We start from the raw sequence: 12,866 nt of genomic DNA, 5'->3' as shown, positions 1-12,866 counted from the left end.
AAGTGGCAAAGCCCATGATTGCAAGTTGACAAACCAAAAGTAAATTGTATGCAAGGGACTCAACAAGCATGAACTTCTCGATCGTTAGATCATGAGATGACCACCTTGCCAAGTCACAATACCTTAGAAGATGAGGCGTCACCCCACTCGACATTGGTGGGCATAGATGGAACCTTGTGCACATCCACCACCAAGTCCTTGCTTCCGATCATATGATTTGTAGCTCCGCTATTGAGCAACCATGATCCCCCACCGGAAGCAAACACCTACAAGAGATCAATGCTTGGTTTTAGGTACCCATTTTGTAATGGGTCCTTTGATGTTAGTAACAAGGGTCTTTGGAACCCAAATAGACCATTCAATGTACTCATGAAGAGAACCAACAAATTTGGCATAAACATGCCCATCACTAGCACAGCATAACACACAAGAAGGGTTAAAATCGCCGGCTTTGTTGGGAGGGGTGGCATTGCCCTTCTTGACATTGCCGCCCCTTGTAGTGCTCTTTTTCTTCTCCTCGGAGGCACTCTCTCCCTCCTTCACAAAGGTTTGCATGAGAGGAGGTGGTCTTTTGGTCTTGTCATTCTTCTTCTTGTTCTTGGAGTCGGGCACGTACCCAACCCCTTCCTTGGCCACAACTCCCTTTTGGTGATCAAGAGATCGTTGAGGTTCTTATTGCCTTGTATGCAAGTCGCAAGACCTCTCTCAAGTTGCTCCTTCAACTTAGCATTTTCCTCAACAAGATGTATATGCTCACAACACGGGTTAGTAGCATTTGCATTGTCAATTAAAACCATATGAGGAAATGTTGCTTTCTCCTTAGTTAGCTTCACTTGGAGTTGATCATGAGACTCCTTGAGACTAGCGTGAATACCCTTCAAGGCCTTGTGGTCCTTGTCAAGTATATCAAACTCCTCTTTGAGTCTAGCAAGATCAACCCCGAGTTTGGCCTTCTCGGAATTTAGCACACGAGAACCAATGAGGACATGATCATAAACTTTCTTTAACTTAGCATGATCAACGTTGTGTGACTCCTCAAGAGCCAAACGAAGACCCCGCTCTTCCTCAAGAGCATTGGAAAGATCCGAAATCTCATCGGCATAGTCACGACTATGCCCTTCCATCTTAGTGATGGTATTTTCCTGAGCCTCGATCATGTCATTGGCTTCACCAAGTTGTTCCAAGAGAGCAACAAAGTGCTTCTTGGATTTTCCCTTGAGTTTTCCCATAAAGGCCTCAAACTCATTAGCCTCCACATTATCTTCATCAAGTTCATTAATGCTATCCGCCGGAGAAGGATGATTAATGATGGTAGTTTTGATGTTGGAGGTTACCTTGTTGGTGGCTTTAGCCATGAGGCACTTGGCGGTGATGCTCTCATTGGGTGAGTTGAAGAGAGATACCCGTGGAGTCGTCGCAATGGCAACGGAGGCCATGGCAACCGACTCATCACTTTCATCACCATCATCATCCTCATTGTACTCTTCTTGTACCACCAATGCCTTGGGAGGAGTCTTCTTGGTGAAGTTGCTCTTGTTGGGGAACGACTTGGCCTTGTCCTTTCGGATGAGCTTTCCACCATTGTCTTCCCTCTTCTCATATGGGCATTCCGCAACAAAATGACTCACGTTGCCGCAATTGTAGCAAGTCCTTACATGTTGCTTGCTTTTCGTGCCACTTGAGTTGTTTTTGCTAAAGTTTGGCCTCAAGTTTTTCTTGCTCCAAAATTGCCTTGAAGCAAGTGCCATGTGTTCATGATATGCATACTTTGTATCTTCGGGGTTGCTCTCCTCTTCTTCCTCTTCTTCTTCTTCAACGGTGAGCTTGGCCTTCAATGCAAGGCTAGGCCTCTTTGCCCTTTGAGAATGAAGCACCGCATTGTCGGCGGTCTTTTCCAAAATGTTCATGGCCACAAACTCATCCAACACTTCGCTTGAGGTCAAAGTGTGGAAGTCCGGTCTTTGACGAATGACGGAGGACATGGCCTTGTGATAGGGCATCATTGCCTTGAGGAATTTTCGCTTGATCCAATTGTCATCCGTGTCCTTGCTCCCGTGATCTCGTAGTGAGACCGCGAGTTTGGTTACTCTCCGATAAAGCTCACGAGGTTCTTCATCTTCTTTCATCGCAAACTCATCGGCCTCATCTTGTACCACTTCATAGTTGGAGAGTTGAATGCTTATGCTTCCCCGGTAGAGAGAGACAACACAATGCCATGCATCTTTGGCCAAGGCGAAGGGACGAAGATGAGGTAGGTCTTCGGGTGGAATTGCATCTTGAATGATGAAGAGAGCATTCTCATTGAATTGATTGTCCGCGGCTTCTCGAGGAGTGAATTTGCTTGGATCATGTGGATAGAAACCTTCTTCAATGATTCTCCAAAGGTTAGTGTTCACATGATTTAAATGACGTTTAAAGCGATAAACCCAAGAATCAAAGTCCTCATTTTTCACAATCTTAGGGGGAGGACCGGCATGATTCAAATGAGTGGAAGGAACCAGTCCACCATAAACAAGTGGTGGTTCCACATGGGCAAAGATGCCGGTGCCATTCTTACCACTAGAAGAATGAGCCTTTTCACTACTAGCTTCCCCCTTGTCGGGGATAGCATCCGTCACCTTGTTGGCGGGGTCACCCACTTTCAACAGCGCGGTGGATAGTTTAAGCCCCTCAAGAAATTTAGTAAACATACTTTCAACTTCGGTCATCATGGAGGTTTTCAATGTCTCCAAGGCCACATTGAACTCCTCACGAAAGACTGAGGTTCCCCCATCGCCCGTAGACGAGATCGGATTCACACCGGAGTGTTCCTCCACACCGTCTACGGTATCAACCATACTCTTTGGACGGTAAAGTCCTTAATAAAGAGATGATGCTCTGATACCAATTGAAAGGATCGATATGGTTGACTAGAGGGGGGTGAATAGGCAACTACCAATTTTTTACTTTTCTTTACCAAATTAAACTTTGCATCAAAGTAGGTTGTCTAGATGTGCAACTAGGTGAGCAACCTATATGATGCAATAACAACAAGCATACAAGCAAGCAAGAGAAGTAACACTAAAGATCTTGCACAAGTAAAGGTAAGAGATAATCAAGAGTGGATCCGGTGAAGACGAGGATGTGTTACCGAAGTTCCTTCCTTTTGAGGGGAAGTACGTCTCCGCTAGAGCGATGTGGAGGCACAATGCTCCCCAAGAAGCCACTAGGGCCACCGTATTCTCCTCACGCCCTCACACAATGCGAGATGCCGTGATTCCACTATTGGTGCCTTTGAAGGCGGCGACCGAACCTTTACAAACAAGGTTGGGGCAATCTCCACAACTTAATCGGAGGCTCCCAACAAAACCACAAAGCTTCACCACAATGGACTATGGCTCCATGGTGACCTCAACCGTCTAGGGTGCTCAAACACCCAAGAGTAACAATATCCGCTAGGGATGAGTGGGGGAATCGAAAATCCCTTGGTGGAAGTGTAGATCGGGGCCTTCTCAACCACTCCCGAGCAAATCAACAAGTTTGATTGGCTAGAGAGATAGATCGGGCGAAAATGGAGCTTGGAGCATTTAATGGAGCTTGAACAATAAATGGAGCTTGAGGAGGAAGAGGTAGGTCAAAGGGAAGAAGAGGACCCCCTTTTATAGTGGGGGCAACAATCCAACCGTTGCCCCTCGCCAACCAGCCCCGCATAGGGCGGTACTACCGTGAAGAGGGGGCGGTACTACCGCTAGGTCAGCGGTACTGCCGCACCAGCCAGCGGCACTACTGCGCAGAGGAGACTAGTAGGGAATAGGACCCAACGCGGTACTACCGCGGTGGTAGGGGCGGTACTACCGCTCCTGAAACGGTACTACCGCCTCTACAACCGCAACTAGTGCCGCAAAACTCGACACGAGAAAAAGACCCCTCGAGTCGAGGCGGTAGGAGCCAGACAACCCAGTGGTACTACGGCAGCGGGGTCACGGGCGGTACTACCGCTGTGGAGCAGAACTGCCGCTTGTGACCCTTCGGCCGTACTACCGCTGGTAGTGCGGTACTACCGCTGGGACACGGAAGAGAGAGAGAGAGAGAATCTCTCCAAAGAGGCTGAGGATGAGGCGGTGGTGCCAGGCACCCCAGCGGTACTACTGCTGTGGAGTCACGGGCGGTACTACCGCTGTGGAGCGGTACTGCCGCTTGTGGCTCCTCAACGGTACTACGGCTGGGTTACGCGGTACTACCGCTGGGACCCAGACAAGGACAAAGAAAAGTGGAGAGATCTCTACAAGGGAATGGAAAAGCTCGAAGGGTGAGAAGCTGATGTGTACGTGTTGATTCCACCCATGCAATACCCCAGCGGACCCCCTCTTGATAGTACGGTGCCCTCTACGCAACTAGTCCACCGAGAAAGAAACGAAAGAGCTACACCATCTTGAAAGACACTCCGAAGGGAAGAAAACGTCTCGTGCCAGGGGTGAATTTGTGAACTATTCAAAGCACATGATTAGTCCGCAAACATGTTGTCATCAATCACCAAAACTACCTTGAGAGAGATATGTCGTAACAACTTGTGTGCCCTGTTGATGCCATGGAAGAAGAGGATCTCTGTGCAGGCCCGGCAGGTCTGCTCTTGGCAGATAGTGGTGGTTGTGCCTGCTTTCTTGTATCACGGCCGGAGGTGGCACCTGATGGAGGTGCTGGTGCAGTGGAAGTAGAAGATGCACACGGTGTCCATGATGAAGGTCGACCTGTAGAAAAGTTAGTTCGTGCCAATGTTTGTCGATCCTGCACTTCACGTTCAGCTTTACAAGCAAGATGGAATAAACGAGTGATATTATTATACTCCTTATACTCTAGAATGGTCTGAATCTCTCTATTTAATCCACCCATAAAATAGGCAAGCATAGCTTCATTCTCCTCAACAATACCACATCTAATCATGCCAGTTTGTAATTCTTGATAATATTCTTCTACAGAATTTTTTCCTTGTCTTAAGCGCTGCAATTTTTGAAGTAATTCAAGTTGATAGTATGGTGGAACCCAACGAGTACGCATAGCAGTTTTCAAAGCAGCCCAAGTAGCTGGAATAGGATATAATCTACAATGTTCAGACCACTATACACATGCAAAACTATTGAAATCACAAATAGCAGCAGCAACACGTCTCTCCTCGAGATATTGTAAACATGTAAAACGTTGTTCAGTTTCTAACTCCCAAGTAAGATATATATCAGGAGCATATCTACCCTCAAATGGTGGAATATCAATTTCATTTTAGGAAGATGGTCATGATCTCGTACCTGAGCTGGTAATGCAGCCCTACCATTGCGATTATTTGCATGTGGATGACCTGGTGCTATTGGTTGCACGTAGTTCTGATTTTGATCAACCTCATCCTCGTAATCGCCCGCATAATCGTCCTCCTCAGCGGCAGCAGCAGGAGCCACAGAAGCATCAACAGGAGGTGCAGCAACACCAGAACTTTGACCAGGCTCAATGGGAACGCGCAGTGCTCATCCCACTTGATTTGGAAGGCGACGGTGCTGTTGTTGTTGTTGTTGTAGAGGTGCGATAGGTGCAGCCGGCGGTGGTTGTGGAAGACGCGTGAGCAATTCATTAAACTAGTTATCGAGCTTTGTTTCGAACATCTTCTCAATTCCATCTATCTTCTCCATGGCCTCTTCAAATCTGTTTAGCACATCTTGCACCTGTCCACTCATCATTTGCTGAAATTTATCATGTAGCTCTTTGTTTGTCATGTTCTCCTAATCAGTCTCATCGGATTGTGATCCTGCCATGGTTAGCAGCAATAGAAACACACAAGAATATGATCCTACAGACTACTAGGAAGTGGTGGTGGTGGTGGTGTATCACAAATCCGGCAAGCGAATCTCAAATTCTTACCAGTTCTTACCCGACAGCAGGTGGTGATCGGCAACCGTTGTAGTCAAAACTCTCAAAGATTGGACAGAGCGCTTGCCATGTGGTGTCAAACGCACGATGTAGATGTATGTGGAGCTGGGAAGGCTTATGATATGGTAGCAAAAATGTCAGCAATAATCAATTCAGAGATGCAAAGTTTAATAAATGCTCAACGACGGTACTATGCTGGTCCTAGGCTAGACCGTACTAGAGACGCGAGCCTAGAACACGAACAAAATCACGGAGCGGCACGTAAACAAGGGAGGAGCACTCTCTGAATCTTTTCCCTTTTTCACCTTTATGCACTTTTCTTCCTCTCTTTTTTTGCTCCACAACATTTTTTCGAAAAAGTCTACAAATGGTCTAAAAACCGCCTAGCCAGAATTTTCCAGACTTAGTTTTTTTTAAATGGAACTATTTTTCTACTGCGGGTGGCACGGAAATAGGGGGGTCCTACTCTGTCACGAATCGGAGTATGGCGAGATCTGGAAATCAAAAACAAAGAAACAAATACTGGACTCGGACTGGTGGCGGAGATGAATCTGGTGGAATTCAGATTGGTGGTTGTATATGGCGATGGTATATCTGGACGCGGATTCGTGGTGGTATATGGCGATGGTATATGTGGACTCAGATTGGTGATTATATATAGCGATGGTATATGTGGACTCGGATTGGTGGTTGTATATGGCAGTGGTAATGTATATGGTGGGGTGGTGGTATATGGCAATGATGATGACGATGGTGCGACGGCGGCGTGACAACCTATGAACAGAACTCGAAACTCTAAGGGACTAGATGCTAAGACAAGCAACTCAACACGATGATGCAACCACAAATTCAACAAAGAAAAACTCTAAAAATACTATGCAAATGCTCAGATTGGTTCCGATATGATGACCTAACCCTAATTTTTTGGCTTTTTCGTGGACTACAGGTATGAAGAATAGACTCGACCTAAACTACGAAAAACTATAAAATCTCACCGAGCAACCTGGAAATCTGATACCACTTTATATAGGCGAAGGTGTCCCGTTTTTCGATGAGATGATGATTATCTTTTCGGAGGAGTAGACTTTGACGATCCGACTACGAACATGTGAAGACGTCTCGCCTTAGCAATCGCTAAACCAACTCCGAGAGGTTATTGACCACGCTGGAGCACGATCAACCTGACCACGAAGGTCTATTTCCTACAAGCAAATGAAGAACATGCAAGAAACTAAGATTGCAATCTGGATATTGCAAATATAAGATGAAAGCTTTATTGACGAAGGTGGGGTTTTGTGACGCCTTTGTCTGGTCGTTGAACACAAACGAAGTACATGAAGTTGTGGCTATGGTGAACTTTTAATCTAAACAAAACGCAAAGTCTAAACAACGCCCTAAGGGCTGTATATATGGAGGAAGAGGGGCGAATTTCATGGCCCTTGGAGGAGGGGTCCGAAAACAACCCTAACTCTTGTTTCCCCACACATACGGACTTAAAAATAGTCTATACTTAAGTATTTCGAAATTACATGGGCCTGGCCCAATAATAAGGTGACGCGGCACCTATAATAGTCTCTGGACGAAATTTATGAAGTGGCATCTTGTATATTTCGTCCAAGGCTTCATTCACTCCTTATGGTGGCTTCAAAGTCCTGAAATCATCACTTGTAACTCCGTTCTTGTTCCCCTTGCGCATGTCATCATCTCCATGTTTGGTCTTGCTCCAGTGTTCATCCCTCTTATCCATGACAGGCCCTTCATTTGTAAGCAAAACACATGTATCCAACTTAGGCAGCATCATATTCTCATGAACATTAGAATCATTACCAAGAAACGAAAGTACCTGATAATTTAATTGGCGTGCGCGAGCTCTAGTAATTGGTCTAGTATGTATAGCAACAGGGGTTGTGGGTGTAACAATGGTATTGATGTCCTCATCAGACGTGATCCAACCTGTGCGTGAGGAGGTTTCATCCTTCGGGATCTGGTCGAAGTGTGTTGCCGGCTTGGACCATCCTCAGGTCACCTCTGTCGACGTGGGGCTAGATGGCACATTTGGTCCTTGCTCCCTGATGTGGCTTGAAATTGTGACGGTATTTCCCCAAAGAGGAAGGGATGATGCAGTACAACTATGGTAGGTATTTCCCTCAGTTATGAAACCAAGGTATCAATCTTGTAGAAGAACCAACCAACACTATGTAAACGATACCTGCACACAAAGAACAAATCCTCACAACCCAACACGTAAGAGGGTTGTCAATCCCTCCTCAGAAAAAGATAGATCTGTTTGTATAAGTTTGGATAAATAGATCTCGGTAATACACGAAACAAAATAAATAAAGAAAAAGTGCAGGAAGGTAAAACACAAAAAATAGCAACGATAAATAAAACACCGCAAGATTGAACCCATCACAAAGCACCTCTTCCCATGGCAAGAAAAATCGATCTAGTTGGCCTAACTAAACCAAAGATTCGAAGAAGAAATACGAGGCTAGAAATAATCATACATATAAGAGATCAAAGAAGACTCAAATAATATTCATGGATATAGATCTGATCATAAACTCAAAGTTAATCGGATCCCAACAAACCGACCGCAAAAAGAGTTACATTGACCATTGTATTGAGAATCTAAAAGGGAGAAGAAGCCATCTAGCTACTACCTACAGACCCTTAGGTCTATGGTGGACTACTCACGCATCATCGAGAGGCATCAATGAGGATGATGAACCCCTTCGTGACGGTGCTAGATTGGATCTCGTGGTTCTAGAACTTGCAGTGGCTGGAATTATGTTTCGTCGACTCCCCTAGGGTTTCTGGAATATTTGGAAATTTATAGGGTGAAGAAGCGGTGCAGGAGACCTCCGTGAGGCCCACAACCCACCTAGGCACGCCTAGGCCTCCTGGCATGCCCAGGTGTCTTGTGGTCCCCACGGGGATCCCCTCTAGTGCTTTCTTGGCCCCCAAGGTGTCTTTTGGTCCCAAAAAATCTCCAAAATTTTTGTAGAATCTTCGACTTCCAAATTTTCTTGTTATTACTCAGCGATACCTCAAAATAATAAAGAGGTATGGTGAAAGGGGATCGCCTTGCCGTAGACCAATTTTGCCATTACTCCAAGGGCCTGGGATTCCATTTAGGAGGACCACAGTCTTACTTGAGACAAGTAACGTTCTGATCCACGCAACAGTTCTGGGCAGGAAACCCCTTGCGAGCAAGATGAGAAGAAGAGACTCCCAATAGATTGAGTTGAAAGCTTTCCAGAAGTCGAGTTTGAACACCATAGTGGGTGCGTTTCGAATGCGGCAGACGCTGAGAAGGTCGGTAGCGTAGATAAAGTTCTCAGCAATGCACCTCCCCGAGATAAAGCCAGTTCGATCTCCATGAACGAGGAGAAGGATGAGTGGTTTAATCCTGTTTGTGATAACTTTAGCGATCGCCTTAGGAGGGCAGTTTTGGAGAGATATGGGCCTGAAGGCATCGGGGGTTCTGACCAAGTCTTTTTCTGGGAGGAGGATCATGTGGGCTCGGTTGAAACGCTCAAGATCGACCCGAAGGTTGGCGAAGTCATCAAAAAAAAGGAAGATCACATGTTTGATGTTATGCCAGAATTTTTGGTAGAAACCTGGTCCAAGACCGTTTGGCTGAAAGTGCAACTAATCCCCGGGTGGTTTTGATAATTCATAGCAACATATATCTCATTGAACTAATGTCCATTCAAGTTAAAAATTTCAGGATGTTCAATGATTGGCATGACAAGGACTAGTGATTGTGGACCCCTCAAAATGCTAAGGACATGGATTGGCAAAAGCTCAAGACTCTATATTTTTGGTTAAGTGATCCAAGATCACATTGAGTCCAATAGAAAAGCCAATACTACTAAAAGGGGGTGAGGTTTTGATTATGATCTATTTGCTCAAGTGCTTAGTGATATTGCTCCAAAACAACCCTCAACTACTTTCTATATCCAAATATGTCAAAACCCCTACGTTTCAACTCGGCTCCACCGAAATTTCCTCATCCGGACCCACCGAGTTCATCTGGACACTGCCACTGCCAAACCCTAACAAATCGGATCCACCGATATGGTTCTCAGTCCCGCCGATCTTGCCTGCCCAACCTTCTGTAAACAGTTGCAATTATTTCAGTCTCACCGAGTTTTGCGACCGGTCCCACCGAGATGACTTGGCAAACCTTCTGTAACTTGTTGCAATAATTTCGGCCTCATCGAGTCTTAAAAATCGGTTTCACCGAGACAGCGTGCCAATCTTTCTGTTGCCTTATTGCTTCACTTCGATCCTATCGAGTTGATGCAGTCGGTGTCACCGTTGACAATGGTTTTTTTTTTGAGTTTTCGTCACTGTCGACAATGGCTTTGACTTTTCCCCTTTGCTTTTAGAAGAGATTTCAATATGAATTACATACGGATATTCCGATGTATATAAACATATTTTAGAGTGTTGATTCATTCATCTTGCTTTTTATGTAGTTTATATATATTGTAATCTCTAAAAGGATGTGCATTTAGAAACGGATGAAGTAATAAGGAGGGAGCGGTTATTAAACAAGTTGATTTTGCAATTGAATAATAAGATAAGAGATGACCCAGAATCACACGGCAAGGGGATCAGCAGCCAGCGAGCGCCCTCGAGCGTGTCGAGGCCGTCGCCTTCAAAGCTTTTGCGTCGATATTTCCCTGGCAGAATTGTCTCCCGTTGCCATCACATCACAGATTCCAGTTGCTACTAGCGCAGCGTACGTGCCCAACCAACCACGCGAGGGAGGCTGGAGGACCCTGCCGGACAACCAACAAAACTCCGTAACCTCCTCCCCAATCTTTCGAAAGTGCTCCGACTCATCATCATCACACTAACCGGCGATTGCCCGTGTGGGGAACGGAGGGACAGAGATCAGTCCGCGGCATGTCGGTCCGTCCGGAGACGATCCAAGTCGCCACACGCATCATGATGATCAACTGCATTTCTGCTGCCGCCTGGCCCTGCCCGGTCTGCACGCACCCTCAGACTTCCCACGAATTTACGGCGACGACGATTTTCGCGGAAACTACTTCACCGTGTCGCACGAGTCATACTTGTCACTGAGGCTAGAGCGCATTCATTCACTCGGTTGCTGGCACGGCAGGGAGCAGCGATGACATCTCATCTCGTCTCAGAGGTCGGTCCACGCCGACGCGAACCGGAGACGGAAACGGCACGAGCCTGCACGTACGGGCGTCCATGGACGGGTCAATTTATCTCGTGGCGACGCACGTCACGGCCCACGGTCGGCAACGGCGACGGCAATGTCGTCAGCCGCGCCTTCCCGCTGGTGCTGGTCGACTCGCCGCCCGTGGACGGATGGGCGGCGGCAGCGACTTGTCAAGCGCGTGCGTGCCCGCCGCCCATTCACCTCCGCTTCCTTTCCCTTCGAGAAAAGTCTCGCGCATTTCCTCGGGTCGTTTTCGGCTGAAATCCGAGCGATCCATCCAATCCACGGAGAAACTTTTGCCGCACAACGAAATCGATCAAAACACATACATAAAGCAGCATAACATGGTGTTGTCCCAGTGGCATTAAGATTAGCACCATCTATTTTTGCAGTTTGCTGATTAGGAGATGTATGTAGCCAGCGACATCACAGGGTTAACACAAGCGAAGAAGGGGCACGCTTGATTTGGCTGCACACACGCACACAGGGAGGGAGGGTTTTTGGGGAGGCAGGCAGGGCATGTGGCTGGCCCTGCAATCCGGGGGGTCGCTAGATGTGTATACAATAATAAGTACCTGACGAAGTGTGTCATTAAGGTTAACGGCTCCACTGCCTCCTCCCTGCTCCCCGCTAGCTTTTGTTAATCAATTAAGAAAAAAAAACAGAGAGAGAAAGAATCGATGCAGCGGCATGTGAATAAAGAAGGCGCAAAGCGGCTTTGGTGGATGATAGTATCATGATTGAGTGGCGGCAGAATCTTTTCAAAAACCCACACTTTCTGCCCCTTTCCAGTTTTATACTTGCTCCTCTCCTCCCTCCGATGCATGTTGGGAACAGCAAACGGAGCGTCCATTTGATCTGATCCCACGCAAATTCATCAGCTTCAACGAACAAACCAAGCTGCCCCCCCATTTCTTTTTTGTTTGGATAAAGCTGTTCGTGTGTGCTGTTTTTAGTAGCAGTGGTTGAATTGGTAGGGCGGCATTATTGGCGGTGGCAGGAGCTCAAGGCCTAGAAGCTGGAAACGAGCAATAAGTAATCCAAAGAATGGAAGGTGGCGAAACCGATGGTGCAACCGATCCAACCTAAGCACAATCATCAGCACACCCAATGGCACAAAGAAAGAACAAGAATTGACGTACTACACAACAGTTGGCAGCTACTATCACAGGCTCGTTTGTTTAATCACGCACCCTACACGAACACGAGGAAACCACACCGTTCAGCGAAAGATGAGGTGAGGTGAGGGCAGCTCAACTGCCAAATGCTGCGCCGCACCGGTGTTGGGTTAAGTTAAATGCAAATGTAAGCACAGTGTGCTAGCACTGGCCAAAGTCAGGGATATTAGTACCGGGAAAGTGCAAGTGCATTCCGTGCTATATACGGAGGAGCGCTTCTGAATTTGTCATGTCCCACAAAAGGTGAATTAACTTTAGGATGCCATTCTTAGTTGATTACCACTTGGATGCTTGCTCACCAAGCATTTACCTTGTTTGGAAATTAATATCTCTCTCTCTCTCTCTCTCTCTCTCTCTCTCTCTCTCTCTCTCTCTCTCTCTCTCTCTCTCTCTTCCTTAAGCATGCTACCCATACACTCTTGACCAACATTTTTTCCATCCTACCCGTAAAAAGAAAAAACATTGTTTTCACCCAGTACTAACATGCGTACCAAATGAATTCCTTTGCTTTCATCTCCATTGTTGGGTCATCCACTCATCCTCTCCTCGGGAGTTAGGACTAATGTAGTAGTAAGGTCTCTTCTAATGCA

The sequence above is a fragment of the Triticum aestivum genome, chromosome 1A (genome assembly GCF_018294505.1).
Source record: "Triticum aestivum cultivar Chinese Spring chromosome 1A, IWGSC CS RefSeq v2.1, whole genome shotgun sequence".
Classification (NCBI taxonomy): domain Eukaryota; kingdom Viridiplantae; phylum Streptophyta; class Magnoliopsida; order Poales; family Poaceae; genus Triticum; species Triticum aestivum.
The sequence above is the reverse complement of the archived record's forward strand: the minus strand, read 5'-3'. Positions refer to the sequence as shown.